This window comes from Gopherus evgoodei, chromosome 10 (genome assembly GCF_007399415.2).
Source record: "Gopherus evgoodei ecotype Sinaloan lineage chromosome 10, rGopEvg1_v1.p, whole genome shotgun sequence".
Lineage (NCBI taxonomy): Eukaryota > Metazoa > Chordata > Testudines > Testudinidae > Gopherus > Gopherus evgoodei.
In genome coordinates this window covers 3,280,268-3,305,843 of record NC_044331.1, presented here as the reverse complement: position 1 = coordinate 3,305,843, position 25,576 = coordinate 3,280,268, and the positions used below count along the sequence as shown (strand labels likewise).

The following is a 25,576-nucleotide window of genomic DNA, read 5'->3' as shown; positions in this document are numbered from 1 at the left end:
TCAACATTGAATTTTATCTGCCATTTTCTTGCCCAGTCATCCAGTTCTGAGAGATCCTTTTGTAACTCTTTGCTGTCTGCCTGGATCTTAACTATCTTGAGCAGTTTTATATCAATTTTTTTTCAAGTCAATGGAAATATTTCAGTTGCTGCAAAACATTCTTGTTCGTTTCAATTTGGCCATTTTGGGTGTGTTTTCATCCTTTTTTCAGTGTTCTTTTGGGGGAGGCAGGGTTGTAAATTGGCCACATCTGAATTCGAAACACCATTGCAATACAAATATGTCAAAATGAAACATTCTGACTTAAAAAAAAAGACTTTTTTTTGGCCCAAACTGTTATTTCATAAAAAAAATTCACCCTGCTCTTGTCCTAACATTGGTTGGAGAGTTATCTCAGACCATGCACCATGAGAGCAACTCCGGGAGTTCTCAAAATAGAGCCCCAGAGTGGTTATTTTTGTTCTGGCTTGGGTTTTGCACTGTTTGTTTACAGGGGAGATGGCCAGGTTGGTGTCAGAGCCACAAACTCCACCCTTTTCACTTTCTTTGACATTTGTAGCAAAGTTCTCCCAGTGAAAATCCGAGGCCTTTTGCACAGTTCTAGGCAGAAGCAGCTATGACACTCTTGGATTGATTTCACAGGCTGGTGTGCCAAAGGCACGCTCTGCATGGCTCCCATAGACAGCCCCCGCAGTTGTCAGTGCACTGATTGAAGTGGAGCTAGAGAGTGGATTAGTGCAGGGAAGGAGTTGAACTGAAGAGAATCAGAGAGGGTGCTAGATGCAGAGTGCAGGGGAATAGGAGATGCTTTCATCTGTCTTTTTATGTGCTGAGATCAAGAATTAAATGCCACTTAATGGTTCATGTGATGCTAAGGGCCATTTTTTGGCTCCTGCGCCGTGTGTTTCTCCTTAAACATTTCCAGTTGAGTTCAATTTGTTTTCTATTACCCTAGGCTGCTGTGGTGCTGCAGCTTGTTGATCAAAGCAAAACATGTTGGCTGACAGTGTAGTGATTCAAATAAAGGGGTGACCTCTCAGTGAACTCCCTGGAAAATGGCACAACTCAAGGGTGACTGGCTGTTCATGTTTTCTGAAGACACCAGCCCTCTGCGAGACCCACTGCCGTCATTTCAGCTTCAACTATTGAAATCAGCTGGAAAGCTCATGTTTGCTCTAGGTTTTTCCTCAACATTTTTGATGCACAGTTTAGTTTCTCCCCGGACCCATGTGCAATTCTTTTCATTGAAGAATTAATGAGGAAAGGAGATTTTTCTCAAGTCTTGAACCCCAGCCCCAAGGAACTAGAAGAGGTAGTTTGGTGGAGGTGGGAAGACAGCTCTTCCTGCAGCAAACAGACTGATGGGAGCAGCATTGCAGAGACCCACCACTCTGCTCTTCTCTCCTTTATCAGCTGGGCTGGTTGGCTGGGATTAGGCAACGTTAGTGGCCACAGCTGAGCGTTTCCAAAGGCAGATGTATGAGCTGGCATTGTGTCACCGTTTTTATTTGGTTTTGATCCATTCCTGGAATGTAAATTCAGAGTGAGGAAAAACATATGGGGCCAAATTCTTCCTCCAGATACACGGGCACCAGTCCCATTGGCTCCAACTTCAATGGGAACTGCACCCGCAGAGCTGCTGAATCTGGCACGCTGTGCTTCAGGGAGGGGGAAGTGCAGAGACAGGTAATGAAATGGTGTGTGTGGGAAGGGGGGCGCACTGGAACCCAGCTGGACCTCTCTGAATCTCTTCTCTGCACTGGACGCGTTGCTCTCCTGCCTGTTGCTGCTCTCCTGCTGTAGCCAGAATCCCGCAACCCAAGGCAAACCCAAACCCCCTTCTGAGCAGCTAGGATGGTAATGCAAATCGTCTTCAGGTGTTGTCAGGGCTGGGCAGCTTCGGGGACATCTTTTGTTGGAAGGAAGGACATCTTTAGCCTTTTCATTGCAAGATAAACTTGGAAATGTGAACTGATCTCTGGGATGGGGACGTTCCTCAGAGTTGAAACCATGGTGACTCTGAAAGCCAGGGTAAAGTAAGGGGGCGCATACCAGTTTCTGGCTGTGGGGCAGTGCCTCCTAGGATACTTCTGGTGGTGCTAGTTCTGCTTATCTCTGGGCAGCCAGGGCAGCCTCCAGTAACAGGAGGGGGCAGTTCAATAGCATGAGAGCTAGCAAGACCTAAAGTCCTCAGCATAGGCCTGAATTCTCTTGTCTCCTCCGACATCAACTCCTTCTGTCTCTGGTCACATGAACACCTCTCCTAGGGGTGTGGTGAGAATGATCAAGTGCTGTGCTAGGAGGTAGGTACTTCCGTATGGATAGCTACTCTAGAGTCGAGGAGAAGGGCAGAGAGAGACAGGACTACACGGGGTGGAGGCGGGCAGAGAGAAGGCCACAGTGAGCAAAAGGGGAACAAAGGATAGAAGGAGGAAAGGAGAAGAGTCACTGCAAGCTGGCAGAACGCTAGAAGGTTGTGGAGAGAGCGTGGGAGGGAAAAGGGACTGCTGAGGAGAAAGAAATGAGATGATAAAGGAATAGGGATGAGAAATGGGTCAGACACTGGATTAAAGAGTGACACAATCTTTCAGAGCGAATGCCACTTATTTATCTCAGCACTAGTGTGTGTTCTCTATTGTCCCTCACGGGCAGACGTCCTCCATATTTGCAAGCTTGGAGGAAAGGCTTTGGATGGGATTAGTGTGGAGAGTGCATTGGAGAGAGTCTGAGGTCCAAGGACTGGAGTTAATGGCCTCGTACTCAGCTGAATGTACCCCAAGCCCTCTGGTGGACGAAGGCATCGCCTCTTCCAGCCCCCGGCTTGTTCAGAGAATTGTCCCAGGCTAAATTAATAAAATGCTGGTAAATATTCGCAGAGTCCAGCACAAGCTAATGAGTTCCACTCCTCTTGTAATAGAGGAAGCTTTTTTTGTATAAAATGAGACACCTTCATCTGGGGTAGGGAGGTCCAAGAATCATTTCAGTGACACCCTAAACCCCAGAGCTCGGCCCGGGACATACGGGTCGGATCCCTGTGGGCTGGAGTCTCTGCAGTCTGAGAGAGCTTTGAACAATGGTTTTGAAGGCAGACCCCAGACAGCCAAAGCTAGCTCTGAGGACCAGCCTGGAACTGTCCTACTTCTGGATGATAGACAGACATTCTTTTCAATGGGCCCTGATGACCCTCATGCGCCTTTAGTTTCCAGATCATGGTGGTGCCTCCTCAGTCAGCATTCGCTGTGCACATTGAGAAGGAAACTTTCCTGACAAGCTTCCTAGGCTGATTTGCTACCTACCTTGAAAAAACACGTCACATCTCTGTGGTGACCTTAGCTGTACAAACTGGAGCTGAAGCACCGAGATTCATTTATTCACAGTCATTCCAGTTAGGGTGACTTAGGCAGGACTCGTTTTTGATGCTGTTCTCAAAAAGAACAAACCCATAGACCCGTAAACACCTTCAACAGGCTCCAGAGCGTGTTTGAGAAGCTGACACTGAATAAGTATTGTACTGGATTCAGATGCTACAGAAGGGTCATTGTCAGGTACGGTGCTGTGGTGTTCAGCATTTGCATTGCACTTTCCCTCATGTTTGCACTATGGCTCCAATCTAACATTCCAGGTTGTGCTTTGTTAGCAGATAAGCCACAGGAAGTTAACAGAGGATATGGGGAACCTTTTAGCAAAAAATATGTTCCCACGGTTGGGGGCAACATACTGACCTTGCTCAGGTTTTTCGCTAGCTCTCACCAGCATAGAACTGAAACTTGACAGGTGAGAAGAGAATGACAAAATGTCATTGTCTAAGCAAACCCAGAGCGCCTGGCTGTTAATATAATATTCGCACAACTCTACAACCTGTGCCCTTATTACAGAGTATGTGGCTTTTCCACTCATTGTATCCAATTCTCCAGAGTGAAGTGTTTTGTACACTGTTGCTGGCTCTGCACTGTAATTAAAATACCAATAATAGGATTTACCAGTTCTGTGGCCAAGGTGTAGCTGCTGCAGGATAAGAAATAATGTTACTTGAGAACTTTGTAAGCAAGAGGAATGGTGCTCCCAAGCTGACCCTTTCCAAAAGCCCTCCAATCCAATGCACACAACTCTAGCATAATCTGATTTGTTTCAGCAGGAGCCATGGGAAGTGGCAGCTGCAAAGGAGAATTGCTTTAGCATCAAATAATGCCCATGAAAATGACACCTCTGAACTGCATTTGTCCCTGTGAGATGGACAAAGTAGCTCACCCATTTGGTAAGGTGCTTCCCGAGAGCTCTGAATTGTGTCAATTCTTTTCAGAAAGCTGGATCCACAGTCTGACTAGAATGAGAGCCAAAGAGCCAGGGATATTGTTGATTTTCTGCAGTGAGCAGGGGCTGCAGAGCTGATGGCTGACTGTACAATAGAGATTATGCCTTGTGAAACTCTACAGGATTTTGAACTCTCCCTTTTTTCCATCATAAAAAAAAAAATGTAATCAATCCTAAGAAGCCCCGACAGTCTGCAGACAGCTGTATGGTAAATAGTTTACAGTATATTCTGTCTGGGGATTCAAAGTTAATTTGGAAAGAGCCAATATGGTTATTCAGAGCTTGTCAAACACAATTAAAACATACAAATTTCACAGAACCACAGTGATATCAGCATTCACCTGGAGAAATATTCACCCAAAGACTAATTTATTCTCCACCCTCCCAAGAAAAATCTCCAGGGCAGAGTGTGAACTATTTATTTTGAAAATGCTTTCCCATTACTGACATGCTCAGAAATAAATCTTTCAAGGTAAAGACATATTTTTTTCCTCATTCCCACTCCACTTTGGATCTCTCCCCATTAAAACATTTTGTACTTTGGACCTACTGTGCCAGATCTTCAGATGGGTATAAATCGACAGAGCTCTATTGAAATCCAGGATTAGGCCAAAATGTTCATAGTTTCATAGCATTTAAGGCCAGAATGGATCATTAGATCATCTAGTCTGACCTCCTGTATAACACAGGCCATTAAACACCACCCCACACCCACCACCAAGCCCAACTATTAGAACAGTTACAGCCCTCAGGAAACTAAACACAGCAAACAGAAGAGACTGTGGGGCACTTGTGCCCAAGGCCCCTGCCCTGCCTATGGTGATCAGTTTGACCGTGAGCAAGAACCAGTCAGGTATCTAAAACAGATGATGTTCAGTACCAAAACACTTTTGCACCCCAACCAGTATCTTACCTGTAGACATGGCAGATCTCTCCCGCTTTTAAGGACAGCAAAAACAAACCAACAAAAATACACTTTTGTCTTAGGAAAAAAAATCCTTTCTGACCCCTTCAGGCAACTGGCTGAAGCCCTGAAGCATGAGATTAGATTACAGTAATTATCCTAATAGTTGGTAACTCAAGTTATACTCCTAAACCCATATTTATATAAAAACGGCCAGACATACTCAGTATTTGCAGTCAGTGGTTCAAAGCTTCTGTCTTTGATCTGCATGCTAGTCAAGGAGCTCCAGGTTGTGCGAGTGTATGTTGACAGCAGTGCTTGTGAATCCATATTGATTTTACACTTATTCCATGTGAATCACAATGGCGTGAACCTCTTTATCTTTGCAGGCCTTGTTCAATCTACTAAAAGAGAATATGATTTTCTAGTGCTAATTTTAAAAAATACCCCCGGAGCTCATTGGTACCACCGATCCCATTGTTGTTCCTCATGTAGGGTCTGATCCAAACCTAATGAAGTCTTTCCACTGACTTCAATGGACTTTGACTCAGACCATTACAACCAAATCCCACAAAGCGTTACACATGTGCTTACCTTTGTACACAGTCACATCAATGGCATTATGCACAGGTCATTAAATTGAGCATGTGCATAGGTCGGGCAGGATTGCAAGGAGCCTCACCTTGCAAAGTTAGAACTACATTTTGTTCCCTTCTGTGACGTGGTCCCCGTTAAACACTCAGACATTCTTGGCCATCCCACCTAATTAACTTTGGTTTGTGTTGGGGTTTTTAACAGCAAAGACTTTTGGGTCACATTATTCAACTGTAGGCTTGAAATATAACTCCTGAGTTCAAAGGTTACAGGCACATAATTCCTCCATGCATTTTAGGATCTGGTCCAGCAGGAAGGAGCAGGTATCAACCCCGACTTTAAATTATTTCAGGGGATGGATTATTACCTCTTTTGTACATTGCAAATTTGAGGTTGTTTTTATTTTGAGGGATTAGTCATCATTCGTAAGGGGAACATAAAGGGTCAATCATAATAATACGGGTTTGAATTAAACTTCTAAACTTCAACCCCCTAAGCCTAATAAGATTAGAATGTGCATACCTCAATACCACATTAAAAGGTCATGTTCTCTGCCCAGAATACTTCAGCCGCATGCACTTCAACACATTCTGGTGGAGTCCTGGATGAACTTCCAATCACACCACATTAAATTGGATATTAATGAAAACTTTCAAGGGATGTTTATATTAATTCCAGAGGAGAAGCACAAGACACACCTTAGATCAGAATCCAAGTTTTTTTCCCCTTAACGATTCACAGCTTTTTTTAATTTGAAACTGGGCAAACCATATTTTGTTTTAAAGAATATAAACTAGCACAACGGTGACTTGTTGAGAGAAAAGCAGCAAAGAGTCCTGTGGCACCTTACAGACTAACAGACACATTGGAGCATGAGCTTTCGTGGGTGAATACCCACATTGTCGGATGCATGTAGTGGAAATTTCCAGGGGCAGGTATATATATGCAAGCAAGAAGCAGGCTAGAGATAATGAGGTTAGTTCAATCAGGGAAGATGAAGCCCTGTTCTAGCAGTTGAGGTGTGAAAACCAAGGGAGGAGAAACTGCTTCTGTAGTCAGCAAACCATTCACAGTTTTTGTTTAATCCTGAGCTGATGGTGTCAAATTTGCAGATGAATTGAAGCTCAGCAGTTTCTCTTCGAAGTCTAGTCCTGAAGTTTTTTTACTGCAGGATGGCTACCTTTAAATCTGCTCTTGTGTGTCCAGGGAGGTTGAAGTGTTCTCCTACAGGTTTTTGTATATTGCCATTCCTAATATCTGATTTGCGTCCATTCATCCTTTTCCGTAGGGACTGTCCAGTTTGGCCAATGTACATAGCAGAGGGGCATTGCTGGCATATGATGGCGTATATTACATTGGTGGACGTGCAGGTGAATGAACTGGTGATGATGTGGCTGATATGGTTAGGTCCTGTGATGGTGTCGCTGGTGTAGATATGTGGGCAGAGTTGGCATCGAGGTTTGTTGCATGAATTGGTTCCTGAGCTAGAGTTACTATGGTGCAGTGTGCAGTTACTGGTGAGAATATGTTTCAGGTTGGCAGGCTGTCTGTGGGCGAGGACTGGCCTGCCACCCAAGGCCTGTGAAAGTGAGGGATCATTGTCCAGGATGGGTTGTAGATCCCTGATGATGCGTTGGAGGGGTTTTAGCTGGGGACTGTGTGTGATGGCCAGTGGAGTTCTGTTGGTTTCTTTCTTGGGTTTGTCTTGCAGTAGGAGGCTTCTGGGTACATGTCTGGCTCTGTTGATCTGTTTCCTTATTTCATTGTGCGGGTATTGTAGTTTTGAGAATGTTTGGTGAAGATTTTGTAGGTGTTGGTCTCTGTCTGAGGGGTTGGAGCAGATGCGGTTGTACCTCAGTGCTTGGCTGTAGACAATGGATCATGTGGTGTGCCTGAGATGGAAGCTGGAGGCATGAAGGTAGGCATAGTGGTTGGTAGATTTTTGGTATAGGGTGGCGTTAACATGACCATCACTTATTTGCACCATGGTGTCTAGGAAGTGGACCTCCTTGTAGATTGGTCCAGACTGAGGTTGATGGTGGGGTGCAAGCTGTTGAAATTGTAGTGGAATTTTTCCAGAGTCTCCTTCCCATTGGTCCAGATGATGAAGATGTCATAAATGTAGCGTAGGTAGAGAAGGGGAGTGAATGGACGAGAGCTGAGGAAATGTTCCAGGTCAGCTATAAAAATGTTGGCATATTGTGAGGCCATGCGGGTGCCCATAGCGGTGCCACTGATCTGGAGGTATATATTGTCATCAAATTTGAAATAGCTGTGTGTGAGGATAAAGGCACAGAGCTCAGCAACCAGTTGTGCTGTGGCATCAGCAGGGATACTGTTCCTGACAGCTTGTATTCCATGTGTGTGTGGGATGTTTGTGTAGAGAGCCTCTACGCCCACAGTGGCTAGGATGGTGCTTTCTGGAAGGTCACCAATGCATTGTAGTTTCCTCAGGAAATCAGTGGTGTCATGGAGATAGCTGGGAGTGCTGATGGCATAGGGTCTGAGTAGAGAGTCCACATATCCAGAAGTCCTTCAGTGAGAGTGCCAATGCCTGAGATGATGGGGCTTCCAGGATTTCCAGGTTTGTGCATCTTGGGTAGTAGATAGAATAACCCTGGTGGGGGCTCTAAGGTATTTTGATTTATTCCGGTGTTAGTGTAGGGAGTGTCCTGAGTAGATGGTGCATTTTCTTAGTGTATTCCTCAGTGGGATATGAGGGAAGTGGCCTTTAGAATTTGGTATTGGAGAGTTGTCTGGTGGCCTCCTTTTGGTAGTCAGACCTGTTCATGATGACAACAGCACCTCCGTTATCAGCCTCTTTGATGATAATGTCAGGGTGGTTTCTGAGGCTGTGGATGGCATTGCGTTCTGCACGACTTAGGTTATGAGGCAAGCGATGTTGTTTTTCCACAATTTCTGCCTGTGCATGTCAGCGGAAGCATTCTATGTGTAGGTCCAGACTGTCATTTCAACCCTCAGGAGGAGTCCATGTGGAGTTGTTGGGGGAAATAAATGCTCTTTGGGGATTAAATTCTCCCCCATGCAACAGGCCTGCACAATTTATGCCCTGCTTTTAAGTGGGGCCTTGTGCTAGTCAGCTTAGAAACAGTTGCACGTTGACGTGTTTACCTGGGAAGGACCCAGGTTTGTTACCACTTTGCGTTCGCTAAGGTATTGGCTTAAACAAGAGTTCTACACATGGAGCAACATCAGCACTGGGCCCTGAGCTTGAAATGCTAACTAAGCCTGGAAGCTACCAAGGTTCTTTATACTAATAATGCTTGCCCATAGCACCTTTTATTATTTGGGATCCCAAAGTGGTTCACAATCTTTATACATGCAGGTTTGCCACTAAAATGCAGCTATCTATGGTGTGGAGGCTATCAGTAACAGGGAGGGAGATGGAAATTTGGGTCAAGGACACTGGAGCAAATACTTCCTTATTAATGTCCACACAGTACACAGGTCCTTCATTGCTAAGGTTTCTAATGGATCACATCTTATCTACCAAAGATGGCTGACAGGCTGAGTTGCTCGTGAGAAGATTTATTTATTTGTATCCTTCATTTTTCCAGGTTACACAAGGTGCTGAGCTCCATCTTCCAAGGCACAATCAGTTTTAAAACACGTGTTAATAATTTCTGTTTATACAACGACAGAAGATGACACATCAAGGACATCTAACTAGAAAAATCACTTGAGTAACTAGATGAGTCTTTGCCAGTTAGCACATTCAACCTCATCAGACCTAAGGCTGAAGGAATTTCCATTGTTGATCTTTCCAGTGCTTGCACGGTGTCATAGCCTTGAGAAGAGTAAATGTAGGGTTTATAACTCAAGTAACCTCAAATCTCAGGGTGACGCACAAAGCGAGATTCGGTCTCAAGTTTCCACGCATGGATTTACTAATAAAAAACAAGACCTTCAACTTCACCTGAAAAATCACTGGAAGGCCATGCACACTCTAAAGCATGGGTATAAAATGCTTTCTGCATGAAACCCTATCATGTTAATGGGCCACTGGCAGAGAATCCTTGTACCAGTGCTGCATGATGCATTTCCTTACGTTGGACAAGTAGGCACAGTAAAGTAATTCTAGTTTTGTCTTTGTGCCACTGTCCTGCGTATGCACCCAACCTCCAAAATTATTCTCAAATCCTATATGAAAGGTATCTCCACTCAACATTGTTGAATGCTTTCTCTTGCCACTGTGCAAGGACCTCATTTTTCCTGATTGCTTTTGGGGTTGAAGACAGGTTTCTCATGTTTACAAATACGGATCGTCATAGATGAACCCCAGTTGACTGTGTATCCAAGATGGTAAATATCCTTCTAGACCAGAAAGTGCTGAGCAGCCACCCTCTGAAAATCATGTCCCTTTAAGTCATCTCAAGTTGGACCTCAAAATCACTAGTCACTTTTTAAAATCTCAGTCATATCTTTGGGATTTTCTGATTCCTCCTCAATCCATGTACGTGAACAATCCCATTTGCATAACTGCACTCTGTCAAGGTAAGATTTAGGCTTAATCCCCAGATAATATTTTTTTTGTATTTAATTTAACCTATATTCAAAGGCAGCACAGGACTTTATCAGCTATGGTTTGTCTTCCTGTCAAATAGATTAAACAGATTAGTGTGCTGCAAATCTGATATAAAATATTTCTTTTAAAGGCATTGATCGATCTCAATAAATAATGAGCTCAGTGTCTAGGACTGCTTCACAGGGATATTAGACTATGAAACAATTTAAACGGCTGCTTCTTAAAAATAATTAAAAAAGCTTTCTCCAATGTACTGCAAAAAAACAAAACAGAACAACAAACAAACAAAACATAGAACCTCTGGGAAAAAATCTGAAGTTCTGCCTACAGGAAGAAGAAACGTTTTAAATTGCTATCTAGTCATACCTGAGTGCATAATATTTTTCAGCTGCTAGTTTACATACATTTGCAGCAAGATACGCTGTATTTGATGCAGAGAGCCAAGAATTTGTGTCTTATTTCTGTGAGACAAAACAAATGTTATGAAAGTGTTTTCATGCACAGTCTGTGACTTGCCAAATGGTCCAGAAGGGAAGAAACAAAAAGACAAAACTAAACTATTCCTGCTCTAGGCAGGCAGGCAAACATAACAAATACAAAAGTCATCTTTTTAAGCAAAGTGCACAGAGCTGGATTCCCTCTTCAAGAAAATTAAGAGTGTCACTTGCTATCAAGATCAACAGCAGGCATTAGCAATGGCTGGAGCAGTGAGAGTTTCTCTTGCTGTAAGAGACCCACTGAGGCGAGACTCATGTGAATAAGCAGGACTGGAAAGGTTCAAAATGAATGCTGAAGGGCTAAGAAAGTGGTTATGCTGCTGGAGAATAATTCTTGAGTAAACAGAAGTTGATACTGTTGCTCTTCCTAACTGCTCCCTTTGACGCCTTCCTCTCCTGGCGTTGCTGTCTCTTTGATGTCACCTCCTATGTTTGGAACTGCTTCCATTTTCCCTGTGCAAAGAACCATTGCTTCCTTCCTTCCTTCAAATGCCTCCTTGGAACCCATTTCTTTTGCAGAGCCCTTCAGAGCTGACCTTATCTCACACAATGTCCCTGCACTTGTTTCCTTGCCTGAAATACTGTCCAGAGTATCATATTTATCTCTTTGAAACTGTGAACATTTTGGAGCCAGGAGCCTGTCTTTGTTTGTGTTCAGTAAAGTTCCACTCAGATTTTTGGTGCTAGATGGGAGATAATATTAATGGGGTGGGTGTTCCACTGCTTTTTGCTGTGTAAAATCAAAGCTGTTCATCTGTGTGCTATAGACTCTACACTGCTTAATGCTAATCAAGATTCTCCTTGAACACAAAGGGCGGGCTGTGCTTTTGGAGCAGAAAGGTTTGAATTCTATCCCCAATGACACTGTGAAATTTCAGGTGGCCAGAAGACTGACCAGTAAGTCCTATATGGACAGTGGATTTGGCACAAAACTATCACTGCTTTTCTTATGTTTGAATTTGCTGAGAGAGTACATAAAAGAGGCACATCTGCGCGCGCGCGCGCGCGCACACACACACACACACACACACACACACACACACACACACACACACACACACACGAGTGTTCCGCCTCTGTGTTTGCTCCCAGCACTCAACAGTGCTGGGAAATACTGACATTGAGCACTGGAAGCATATGCAAGGTATTAGCATGCAAAAAAAGCCCACACGGAGGGCCCTCCCTTCTTCAACACACTCTCCTGCCACCCCTGGGTGCAGTCCACTCTCCAGCATGCACGGTTACACACTGGAACAGGGTGTGCCCAGACCAAGTGAGGACCCCGGCACATCACTCCCAACGTGGTGCCCAGGAAACTTTTCTTGCTCACAACCATGTCATAGCAGCTCCAGTGTCTTGAAGTCCAGGAGCATGCAAGACCTGGTCGTGCTGAATAATACTAGACAGGCACTAATGGTTCCCCTGCCAGGTCTGCCTCTGAGGGGGTTGTGAGGAGAATTCACTCATATTTGGAATGGACTTTTGGAACCTTGGCTGAAAGGTGCTGTTGAAAAGCAAAGCATTATCAGTGGAAAGGGAGTCATTCTTACTGGCGAAACCCACGGGAGTGACAGTCCCCTCTGTGCAGCAGACCAGCACCAAGCCAGGCACCTCTGAAGCCCTGAACTCCCAAGTGAGTGGCTGCCATGAGGAGCCCTGTTCTGACATGTCTTTCAGTCTACACTCTGGAAGAGTGATTTACATGGGGTGCAGGCCTTGTGCTGCATTCTGCACAAGGAGAACTTCACAAGTAGGACTGACTCCCTGCTGCTCATCCATGTGTGTGACCATATTCGCCAGAGAGCTGGGAGACCTTTTGATTTCTTAACCTATCATAAGTACATCTCTGGCCCATCTCACGATTTTAATGGATTTATCCTCACAGCCCCCCTGAGCCCCTGTGAGACAGGACAGGGCTATTATATCCATTGTACACAGGGGAAACTGAGGCCCAGAGACACTAAGTGACTTGCTCAAGGTCACACAAGGAGAGTCTGTGGCAGAGCAAGAACCGAGCTCTGGTCTCCCAAACACCAGACTAGTGTCCTAGTCACTGGGCCAGCCTTCCTCTCTTCCTTTTGCTTAACTCCATAGCTGGAGGATGCAACTGCTCTGCCAACCTTTTTCTTGCTGGTTCCCCATTCCTCTTTCACTGGTTCAGTGTGAGGGCCATTTCCCGCCGTGGCCAGGTTCTCTGCGACAGGAAGGGCTTCCTGTGGCCGGGAGTAACAGAGCACAATAGGCAGGCTGCTGATGAGCCCCCCTTGTACCATTTACGACGTGTTCGGATTTCCTGTGTTATAGTTGGCGGAGGGGAGGGGATGCTTTGTGGTGCTTGCCTGCTCTGCCCGCTCCCAGGTGAGGCTTCACACACCAGCTGCTGGGAAATGCCTTTGCATGAAAATATGTTCTGTGGGCTTGGTGTGCGTGCATTCCTAGGAGTGCATCAGACAGAAAACGACCAGTGGTGTGATTTAACAAACGCCTTTCTAGATAGCTGCCTTTGTGGCAACTGCCAGACTAGGGGGGTATTAAGCACTTTCAGAGTCGTTTTTAAAGGCTGCTGTACTTTCTGGCTGGCATTCAAAAGACCTGACTCTCCAAGAGGGACGCTGACCTCACAAATGAGGATGAAGGTAGGAGCTTAGAGTCTGCACGAAACAACTGGCTGTGGCTCAGGAAAGCTTCCCAGCCAGGGCATCCTTACTCTCATGGATAAGAACAAGTCAAAGAAGGTGGAAGGAGCAGCCATTGCTGCAATGTTTGGGGGCTGTTTGTTCCCTCCCACCTCACCCCCCACAATGGCCTTTCTGCCCTGTAAACACAAGTCACCCCCACTCTATATTATGTGAGCAGTGCTGTGAATGCCAACCCTCATGCGCACTTCAAACCCAACAAAATCAACAAAGGGGATAAAGGTCCTTTCCGAGCCTGCTTTGTTTGGGGTCTCTGCAACATGGAATGTAGTTCAGCATCAGCAGACTAGTTTTTTCTCTCTCTGACTTAATTCTTAAAACCCCAGAAACAAAAGTGGACTTTGTATAAGGGCAAAATGAAACAAGCCTCTTAGTACCACTTTGGCAGAGTGGGAAGCTGTTCTAAGGTATCTCATGGAATCTCAGAGTTGGAAGGGCCCTTAGGAGGTCATCTAGTTCAGCCTGCTGCTTAAAGCAGCACCAATCCCCAGACAGTTTTTTACCCTGCTTCCCTAAATGGTCCCCTCAAGAATTGAACTCATAACCCTGGGTTTAGCAGGCCAATGGTCAAACCACTGAGCTATCCCTCCTCCTGGGAATATGGTTGGAAATGTAATCTCCAGGACAAAGTAAAGATCAGCTCCTTAGAAGAATCTTTATGAGACAGAGATGAAAGTCATGGATGGTTGAGCAGATTCCGGAGAGGAGCAGAGCGACGTTCTTTCTCTCATTCCTCCCAGCCACACATAGAGCCAAGCAAGTGAAAAACAATCATTTGACCCATTTTTGGTGCAATGGGTAAATCCATGACAGGGCATGCAAAGTCATTGCCTATGCAAACCCCCACATGGGTGCCCAGGGGCATTCCTGGAAACAAATCAGGAAGACGCACACATCTGAGCACACAATTATGAATCTGAATGTGCATTTCTGGAAATGTTCGCTTCCTCTGAGCAGTTCTGTGGCAGGCCCAGGAGTGGTTTTTCATCACAGCTGCAGAACCTTCAAGACATTCCAGTCTTTGAAAAGACACTCCAGCGAGCAGAAACGCAACGAGGAGCCTACACTGCAGCAGTGTAGGGCGTATTTTGTTTTAAAATTCTTTTCTGCAGTGCCTAGGGAGAAGCATCATTAACAACACTTTGCATCACCAAAGAGCATGGGATCTCAGCCAGAGGATCGTGACCCCAGGGAAGTTGCATATAGAAGAGATCAGCCTAAAGTTCCCAAGGGATAGGAGAGGTTCCTGAAACATTTTCCTATTGTAACATGGGGTCACAGAATGGAACCACTGTCATCAAGTAACCTGCACTAGCTGAAATTCACTCACTAGGCAGCCAGGGTTTTGCAGGAAGATTGAGCTGAACCAGAAAAATAGGTCACTCTGGACACAGTCAGCTCGGATTTCTGTGATACCTCCAGAGCTTGCCAACAACTTCAGTGCACTGAAGTGATTGTATCTCATCTTCCTCCTGGGCAGGAAAAAAGCCTCTACCCTGGGTACAAGACCTGATATAGTACCTCAGCTGCTGGTTCTCCCCTCTCCGTTTGCTTTTCAGTAACATGCTGTCTGTTCCAGAAGCCATGGTAAGTCTGGTGCTTGAGAAGTGCTGACAAAGAGCACCTGCAGATTTTTAATTGACAAATGTCTTTGTTGCTCAAAATAGAACGTACTGTACAGTGGGATTAGGCTCCATTATTCAACATGAGAGATGACTCCAAACCAAACTCCAGATCTCGTGCTGAGCAAGCAGGTCTAAAGGCCTACCTCTTCTGCTTTCCAACTAAGGCCTTTTGGGTTGGCTGAGTCTTTGTGGCAGGAGACTAAGTGCCTGATGACAGGGGGAGGACTCTGCCTGGGGGAAAGGAGAAAAACCCTTCCCCAAAAGTTCCCACATGCCTTGGCAGAGGCAAGCGGAGGAAACCCTCAAATCTCCTGGAGTCATCCTGAACAGCTTGTGGGCTGTGTTCAGCAGCTGCACACTGCAGCTCCTTATCATTGTTGTCAATAGGATTTGCGTTGTATCGCTGGGAAGTTGATTAGTTCCCTAGCACACTGTCTTAACAGGGAAATAACTGGAAGAGTAATTAAATATTTAGAAGAAATGAGACAACACAGAAGGAAAAGCATCTGCAAGGTGAAAGCCTGTCTGCTTCTTCGCTCTAGCTTTACCCCTTGGAATTCAGCCAGATTTCACTACGGTGGTGATCAGCGTTCGTTTCTCTACGTTTCCCATAGATAATGCGATCACACACCTGGGGGCCCACGCAGCTTTGTCCAATGTCTTCCGGTAAACGCCCATTAACACTCCACAGCATCCGCTGCTGCATGTTGCATCATGGCAGCAAGAAGTTCTGGTTCTGGTCCAGCTAACGCCTGCGTTCATGTGCACAATGGAGATGGCGGAGGATGTGGCATGCGAGTGGCTTTCATCCCTGTCCAGTCAGCCAGCTGCAGGTGGGCAGGGCCTGATTAGCACTCTGTGCCCATACAGGAAACACCGCCGCCATTCGGCATGTGACTGGCCTTCGGCCCTGCAAAGTCAGTGTTGCTTGGTGGGAAAACGATAGGAGATGATAAAACCAAGGGCCGCAGGACAGTGGACAGCTGGCATTCCTGGTGGAGTGGTAGCTGCGTCTATGACAGGATCTTTGAGCATTCTGCCTACTAGTTTTAAAGGAAAAATGTGGATGGAAGAAAAGTTACCTTGTGCCCTTTCCCATGTAGTGATGGCTAAAGGGGGCCATGGTTACAGTGTTAAAAGCTTGGTTTTCTTCTTGTTTTTTCATTAGCTGTTGAGGTCTCGTGTGCCTGGAAAGACATGCTGGTGACTGGACAACGAGGGGAGGAGACCAAGCAATTGAGAGAGAGGACTCCAAGCCAAATGGAGCCCAGCCAGGCATCCAGGTGCCATCTAAATCCTGCTTTGGGGGACCTTAGGATCATATTTTGATCATCTGCAAAATGCAATGTGTGGCCCTCTCGTTTTGCTGCCTCAGGTAAATGGTGTTTGGTTTGTAGGTGGTGCTTTGAAGAGAACTCCCCGGTCCCCAGCCTGCTTTGTAACCCCCCAGCTACAAGGCGGGTGGGAGGGGCTCGCTAGAGATGGGGAGAGCGCTGAGCAAGTCTGCAGGAGGAGTCCTAGGAGCAGCTGAGCCCGGGTAGGAAGACTGAGCTGAACTTTGGAAGGTATTAATGATTTCTCCATTAGCAAGGCCATGCCTCAGCAATGGTGATCACCCAGACTCTGGGGGGAAGCCTCCAGCCCCTCCTGGAAGCTGGTTCTGTGTGGGGAACAGGGAGTATGCGCAAAGACTTTGTCCCTTCCAGAAGTACAGTGATGGGGAGACAGGAGATTTGCAGAGCCCACAGGGTCTGGGCTCACCGAGGTGCGCTGGCCAGAAGAGGCTTATTACTCTGAGCACTCCAGGCTACTATATGGACTGCGGGCCAGGAGAGGGGGACCTGGTTTGGATAAAATAATAATTACAGTTAGTAATAATCAATGCCAAACATGAACATTCACTGATTATAGGAGCTGATCCTGTTTTGAATTTCAAACATTTTGTAGAGTTTAATTTTTGAGATTTATGTGTCCAGCCGAGTCAGGAAGCAGAAGCATGAGGCAAAGACCATCACTGTGATGAGTTCCACCTGGCTGCAAGTGGGATACCCCAGGAACCTCACGGAACAGCCAGTTCTTGAGGGATTTCCAGCCTGAGCCTGCATGCACGAAGGATTCAGATGCAGTTCAGAGAAATCTCCTCACATTCGGGTGCTTCTCTGACACTCTGGAAATTCGCCCACCCCTGAGCACCTTCCCAGCACAGCAGTGGCTGTGTTAACCGGCATCCCACTGTCACTGATACATAACTGTGATATAGGGCACCTGTTAAGAAAGGCCAAGCAATCTCTGGGACTTGCAAAGTATTCAGCAAAGGTGGAAAGTTATTATTTTTTTAAAAGAACTATTCAAAGGGAAAGCCCTTCTCCTTTGGCCTCTTTGGCTTGATTTCCTGGGTTATTTATGTACAGCACAATCTATTAAATAATTGCTGTCCAGCACTATTCCCTTCCCTTTATTTAATATCCTAATAAAAGGAATTTAAAATCTGCTTCCCTTGAAGCTCCTGTTTTAACAAGGCAACCTTCAAGGGACTGTGTCTTGGAATCCTACAGGATGTCAACAGACCTAACATTGGTTTTAATCGATGCCTCTGGACAGGCCTTGCTTTCTAGACTGGTCGTTACTCACCAGAGGAGTCGCACTGACGATAACATGTGAAGATGTATTTATGGGATTGGGTCCTATGGGTCCTATTGGGTCGAGGTGCCTAATGCCTTTTTAGGAGCGGGGCTCATGTGCTTGCATTACACCACATCTGTTGGTGCCAAGAGCAAATCAGACATAGACTAGAATAATTTGTGGTGATGTCATGGCCTTTGCAATTCCGAGCTTCCTTTGGGAGGGCGCTATTTCTCCAGCATGCTACTTGTGGTGTCTACCCCCTCTTGACTCAGACCTGTTATTTAAAACAGCAAGCCCTGGTAAGAGGGACAGAGCTAATTCTGCTAACTTCTGACCCACATTGAATGGGATGATGAATGCTGCATTCCTGTAGGACCTGTCCTAATATTAAAATGGTGCCACCCTTCTGTCGATTGCCATTCTGGAGCTGTCAGTCCAGTCCTTCCCTCCTGTCATCAAAGGAAAGCAGTTACTTTTAAAGGAGACGTGTTTGCCTGAAACACCCAACTTAGTAGCAGATGTTGGTCTTGCTGAAAAAAGGTTGTGTGAGTTCTGCTGACTCACTGGGGCAGGTGGCTTTTCTCCAAACCAGCTCTAAGGGAGATACCAGAGTCTGTCTAGGGGAGTGAAGACCTAGGGTGTGGGTTGAGCAATATGAGAGAGGAACTCTAGGAGCAACCAAGCCTAGGGAGAAGGTGTGAGCTGAACTTTGATATACTGCTGTTAATTACTCCGTTAATAAAACCAAACACCATGAAGGAGGAGAACTTTAAATCAACGCTATGCGGGAACGTTGTCGAAGAACCCCTTTAGCAAAGGCTCCTGCTCACAGTAAGGCCTTTCTTTCCTGCTACCTGACTCAGACTTGTGTAAATGAAGTGTAGTTGTTAGGCTAGCAGGAAAGGGCCCTTATTCTTTCTTCATGATGACAGGGACACACACTGGGCTAATCTCCTCAGACTGCAAAGAGCTCCAGAACAGTGTTTGCAAAAGTTTGCCATCATTTATTCTGCTGTGCATCAAAGAGTACATGGTGCAGTTTTTTTCACTGGGTCAAATCTATTACCAAAACAGCTTGCCCTAAACACGACAGTGTATGTGAACCTAGAATTGGGGGCTGACTAATTTTTGATTTGCAAACTCAAACTGATTATCCTGATAATCAATGACTTCCTTCCCTTTCATGCACAGGATATTTTTTTTAAAGATGCATCCATTTCATTTTCATTTTAACTTAGATTCCCCCAAGGAATTTATAGCCTCTATCTATTTTTATTGTTGATACAGATCTTTATCTGCCCTGGACTTATAACTGACATTTAAGTTACACTAAAAACGATGAATCAATATTTATGGATTCCTGGGCCAGTACATTTGCCAAACGAGTTGTTATGGGATTCTGTCTCCCGGCAAACAGGGCAATGAGGTCAAGGTCAAGGCTTTGTCTAATGAGGAACAGGAACAGACAACAGCTGCCAGCCTGATATTGACTGTTTAATAGGAATGCATTCATGTTAGTCATTTAGTTTAACATATTGAGCTCCTTGTTGATTTTCTCATTCTTATTTTCACACTGGTAATCATTCAGAATTTTAAACAAAAAGCTTGTTTTTCCCCTTCCACAACCACCCAGAAAATCACTGGTATTTATTAAGAAGCAGAAAAAGGGTAGTTTTTCCCCATCCTGTCTGTCCGTCTGTCTCTCTCTCTCTCACACATACACACACAGGCACACACACACACGGTTGTTCACAATGGAGAATAAATATGAATAACTGTTCCCAAGTGGTGTTTTTCAGTCAACACTGTCTGTAAATTTAACCTGAAGAAGACCGCTGTGTAAAATTGAATGCTTGTCGCTCTCACCAGCAGAAGTCATGCCAATAAAAAATATTTCTTCACCCACCTTTTCTCTCTAACAAATTTACCCTGCAGTTCAGAAAACAAGACAAGCAATCTCTTCTACCTCGATTGCTACAGACATGTCCTGGCTTTGGAATACTCAGATTTCAAACATTTGTTTGTGTAGTTGCTCTCATCAGCTGAAATCAGATGTCAAGCTGGCGAAAGAGCTCTTGATTATCTTTTCCTGTCCCACCTCTTGCCTAATGGTACAGCATGTTTGTTCAGAGGTGGCTGCTGATCTTACATCAGCAACAGCAACAGGGCTGATAATTAGTAGTTTGCACTTTTGTCGAGCTTTCTAGCTGAGGATCTCAAAGCATTTTGCATCAAATAGTTCATATGAGGTAGGGAGTTGCTATTCTCGCTGTCTCGATGGTGAAACTGAAGTACGGTGAGGTTAAGGATCTGAGTTTCAGAATTAGGCAAGTGCAATTATGTGTGCAAAAATGTGAGTTTAATAGTGTGCTTAATTTTCTGATGTAATTTCTGCACACTCTCATCCAAATCAGGTAATTTCACATCTGGCCATATATTTGCATTTGCAATTACCCAATTTACTTGTACAATCATAGTAACTAAACATATAACTCAGGTGTGTAATTATATGCACATTTTTCACTCATAATTATGTGTGTCTAACTTTAAAAATCAGGCAATCGATGACTTACTCAAGGGTGGCTCAAAGACCCTGTTGGGGCTAGGACACAGATTCCCCTGGCATTTACTTCTGTACGTAAACATTAATATAATTTTTTCTACCACCCAGTGTGCACTTTTATGTGTCCATAGGTGTATAGATAAGTCAATGGCAAAAGATACAGATAAACACCCAGAATTTTGGATGCTTGTCCAAACCACATTAGGATGAAAATCTCATGTAAACAAGGCTCCCACAAAATTTACAGTACCTCTTATTTCCAGTCATGGTGGAAGAAAAATGGTATCTTGACAGAATGAGGAGTAATGGTCTCAAGTTGCAGTGGGGGAGGTTTAGGTTGGATATTAGGAAAAACCTTTTTCACTGGGCGGGTAGTGAAGCACTGGAATGGGTTACCTAGGGAGGTGGTGGAATCTCCTTCCCTAGAGGTTTTTAAGGTCAGGCTTGACACAGCCCTGGCTGGGATGCTTTAGTTGGGGTTGATCCTGCTTTGAGCAGGTGGATGGACTAGATGACCTCCTGAGGTCCTTTCTAACCCTGATATTCTATGATTCTAAGCTTGAGTCCAGTTAAAAAAAAAATGCAGAAGCAGCAAAATGATTGGGGGGAAAACTACCTACATTTAGTTTTAAAATCTGAACAATCAGTCACTTTCTGCAAAGGTTCTGTTTGGATCTACTGCAATCAGCACCAGGTGGCCCATACCTAGAATCCCCAGCCTGTAACTAAACAAACTCGTCCAGATTTAAAAGGATGTTTTTACAAATCTATATCTATCCCACCATTAGCCTTGCCTGGTCTCCTACTGCCAAATGCAAGAGCTTAGTTCAAAGAGGGCAACAGATGTAATAAAATGAAAAAGGGGGTTTCAGTTTCGTGACACTCCTTTAAAAAGATGTGTTTATCCCGCTTGTTAAATGCCAGATGAAAAAGTTTAAGGCCTAAATTAGTTTTGCCCTATCCCATTCATTTATTTACATTATAATAATCCACTGCCTGTGAATTGTGTCAATTATTCTTTCCTCTTGGCAAGCCAAGAATTCTTTGTTCTTCACTGGTTTACAAAAGTGAAATATAGGTGAGGTTTAGGACCTTTTAATCCTCCTATGTAATTATTGCTCCCTACAGACATGGCAGCATTTTCCAATCGCTGTGTGGAGCTGCTAGGCTCAGATTAGGCCCATCAAAGCTTTTCTTATCTAACCAAGGCAGCAAAACAACAAACGATCCCCCAGTCTCAGCGGCCCCAGTGTTTATTTGACCACCGTTGAAATAAATAAATTTCCTTTAGACAAACATGCAAAGGACTGGAAATGTCCCCGATAAGTCTGGTTTTGGCAGTTATGTGGGTGGGAATTTTTGAGCACGTCATGGGGGTGCTTTTGAAGTGCTTTTTCCACATTTTACGAGCCCAAATGAGGATGAAACTAAAATGACATGAAGAAATAATCCTTCATTCAGCCCTGAAAGGATTATTCTAATTACTTTGATTATTAAAGATCAGACAGATTTTTTTTCAGCATATGAGCATAAGTAAACCCAACCAGAAATACAAATCCTCACTGGGGATTGAAGAACATCTTAAGTAAACAGAGGGAACAAATGAGCTCTGTGACAGATATACAAGGCTTCTGTCTACAGCCCTAATCAGACAGGCCTAGCCCTGGTTTAGTGGAGGCTAGGCTTTTGTGAACGCTTGAATAGGGGCTAAATATCCCTTGAAATCAGAACTCTTTGGCTTCATGAGTGTAGAGGCCATATAGGCTTGCTCTTTTCAGATGCAAATGCAAGTGGTTTTCTTCTTTATCTCTGTAGTAAGATGCTGGTGTCAAGCTGGGCCTGGATGAATAAAAGGGAGAATTTATGCTTTATTGAGATCTATTTTTTTCCCCACTAAGCCTCATTCCTCACTGCCTCTCTTTGCAAAAAAAAAAAAAAAAAAAAAAATGCACAGATGGTCTCTTCTGACCTGCTATTTATCATTCCAGCAAAAGCTTAGTCAGTATAATGCTTCACAGCAATTCATTTAAGGACTCTGTTTGTTTCTGCTGATGAGGACTGTTAATTTGCACAGCAGTCTCATTAGGCCTAAACCACCAATTAATTTCTTTTGTTCTCATTAAATGGCTGATTCCTAAACATTTCTGCAGCAACAATGGACTGCTCAAACCTGCAATTCAGCCACCCTTCATCTATTGGCCGAGTATAGATTGCTGTGTAGCAGGTAATTCTTCTGAAGAGCGCTCCAGAGGGCCAGTTGGTAACAATGGTTTCAGTTAATTTTCTCAGGCCCAATCCAAGCATGCAAAACAGTTCATTAAATACATACATCTTGCCAGCAAACAAATAGCTAAGCCGAGAAACAAGTGTTCTTGAGTCCTTTAGGTTGCAATCACCCAGGCTTGGGGTGAACAGGAGTAGAATCAAGAAGCCCTTTTCTAACAGACAAGGAGACCAAAACAAAGGATTTTTCCAATCATTTCAACATGTCTAAAAGGAGAGTTTTTTGTCTCTGCTCCACTATGGGTTTGTCTGATTATGGGTGCATGCGGGCCAAGAATATCTTGTGGTTTGTATTTTCCAGCTCGGTCACACAATTTGCAGCCACAGTGAAGAGTCCTTGACTGTCTCTTAGCAATTTAGCGCGTGAAGGTGTCAGCTTTTGTCTGACAGTGATGCTAGGGCAACTATTTAACCTCATTTGACATTCCTGCAGTTCAGGCTTTCTTCAGAGAGTAAAATACCCAAGGTGAGGCTACAAACCAGCTTCCCAAGGAAATAATTAACTCAAAATCCACACAACCAAGCTAATCTCTGTGCAGCCATATTACAGCAAAAACTACATTGCGATCAAACTGCTTTCTAGGGCAACATTTTCTCTCGCCTTATATTGCTAGAATTCATTTTCATAAGAGATTTGAGGGTGGATTGGATAAGACTAGCTTGCTCTTATACAGCACTTTTCATCTGTAGATCTCAATGTGCTTTACAAAGCAAGTCAGTATCATTATCCCCATTTTACAGATGGGAAAACTGAGGCACAGAGTACGGAAGTGACTTGCTCAAGGGCGTCCAATGAAGCAGGGGCAGAGCTGGAAACTGAACCTGGGTCTCCTGAGTCCCAGTCCAGCGCTTGTTTTAGACTGTTTGGGTTTTGCGCATGTGTGTGTGTGGGGAGGGACACTATGAGGAGCATGCAGTTCTGTTGAGTGGCGCAACTGAGTTAGTTTGAAACATGATACTGAAAAGCAGGTAATAATTGTGTCTGGTTTGCTGCAAACAATGATCTCATGTGATGTGTAAATATTTTCTCCTCTTTTCTATGTCCACTTTTGTTCCTTTCCCAGGAGTTCAGAGAGCAGGGGCTCAGCACTAGAAAGAAAGAAATGGAAATCCTGCCCTTCTCTGCCAGCTCATCACTTGGATGGATTGTTGCCCCATGACATTTTGGATGCAGACACTGAACTTTTTCCCATCAGCTGCAGATTATTTTTTTCACTAGTGTTAATGCCCAAGGCTTGCTCGGCTTCTGTTAACAGCTCAAACCACGTTAAAATTAGCCAGGTCACAACATTTCACTCTACACAGCTTTCTCACAGGGAGACCATGGTAGTATTGCCCCTGCAGCTAGCTGGAGGAGGGTTCTTACTGCTTTGAGAAACCTGCCAGGCTGCTGAGAGCGGAAAGGTGTTGGGCTTCCTCTCATTGAAGTCAATGATAAGACTCCCATTAGCTTCAATAGTGAAGGACTCAGTTTAACCACTTGGAGGATGGTTTCTTTGTCTAATGGGTGTTGCCATTACTGGCAGCATCCCCAGCTTTTTCCTAACATGGGTTGTTGAGTGTTCAGTTAATCCCAGCTGTGGAGAGTGAGTCCCACTATCATCCTACTCATTGCGTTCCATGTCCCTTGGAATGTATATTCAAAATAAAACCACGCTCCGTTTGTGCCCCTCGTGCTGTAATATATAAAGAAATAATCATCTTCCACACTTCCCCTACAGGGGTAGGTCATTTATGCCTGTTCCACAGCTTAGGTAGCTGTTATTTGGCGTCAGACTGCACCTTCAACTGGGGGGTGCAGCAGGAGCATCAGCTACTACCTTTGTCCAGGTTTAGGATGGGCTGGCTTTTTTAGAACTGTGCCAGACTGAAGGCTGCCTCTGAGGTTGGCATCCGGTCCTTCACATTGACTGGCTCCGTTCAGATTGCACATAGCCCATCTTTGATGAATGCTAGAAAGGTACAAAGGTTCAAGCAGGAAAAGTCCACGGAACGGGGGGGGTGGGGGAACTCATTAAAATGCAAATCTCTTTTACAAAGTAATTTTGTGATTCAGCCCTGTGAGCCGAATTTCTTCTGCCTTGACCCAAATGCACCTCACTGGGCAGGTGACGGTGCCTAGAAAACATCCACTGCCTCCGTCTCTTACTAGGCCTATCAGAAGAGAGCTCTAAAGGGCAGACTGCACTGGGAGAGAACCCAGCTCAATTAGATCTCATTTTTCCAGGCACTAAGAGCACTTACCATCATACTACGACCTGCCAATATTTAGTTGAGCTGCATCAGGTTGTACAGCTTTTATTTTCTCTTTAAGTGGCGTGTGTGAATTTACCTCAGCAGACTTCTCTGAGATTTCTCCCTATTTAACAAGTCTCTTCTTTAGGGATTGTTATGCCAGGTCACTTAGGTCCTACCCAGAAATGAAGGGTCGTCTTGAATGTACCCATTCCCAGTGATTTCACAGGCACTTGAATGTCCAGCTTTAAGACAAGAAATCAAAATACACATTCATGTCAGAGGCTGTGTTACAGTTCAGGCTCCCATGTCTTGCCTGTGAACAATGGACAGGCACTCACGGCCAAAGTTTGGCATGAGCTATCAAGAGAGGTATGAGATGTGCATCCTCAACACTGAAGTAGCCTGTGCAGCTAGCAAATAAGACATGGTGTTTTGGACAACTGCTACAGAACCCTGTAATACTTTGCCATGTGGATGGAAAGGTTCTGATCAGGGAAAAGAGAAATCTCACATGTCTTGAACACAGGGCCAGCGCTACCATTTAGGCGACCTAGGCAATGGCCTAGGGCGCCAGAATTTTGGGGGGGCGCTATTTTGCCTGGGGGGTGGCACTCGGGTCCAGTGGACCTACCGCAGTCGTGCTGGCGGATGGTCCGCTGCTGGAAAGGCTCTGGTGGAGCTGTCGCAGTCATTT

At 44.8% G+C, this 25,576-nt stretch overlaps 1 long non-coding RNA gene across 3 annotated transcripts in view; it reads left to right on the top strand.

The window, feature by feature from the left end:
• Positions 1-25,361, top strand: part of LOC115659209 — a 230,583-nt gene extending 205,222 nt beyond the window's left edge. For all 3 annotated transcript variants that reach the window (XR_004002479.1, XR_004002480.1, XR_004002478.1), the window contains 2 exons: positions 16,342-16,548; positions 23,709-25,361. This is a non-coding gene — a long non-coding RNA (uncharacterized LOC115659209). The remainder of the gene's footprint in view (positions 1-16,341; positions 16,549-23,708) is intronic.
• The last annotated feature ends 215 nt before the right edge of the window (positions 25,362-25,576 follow it).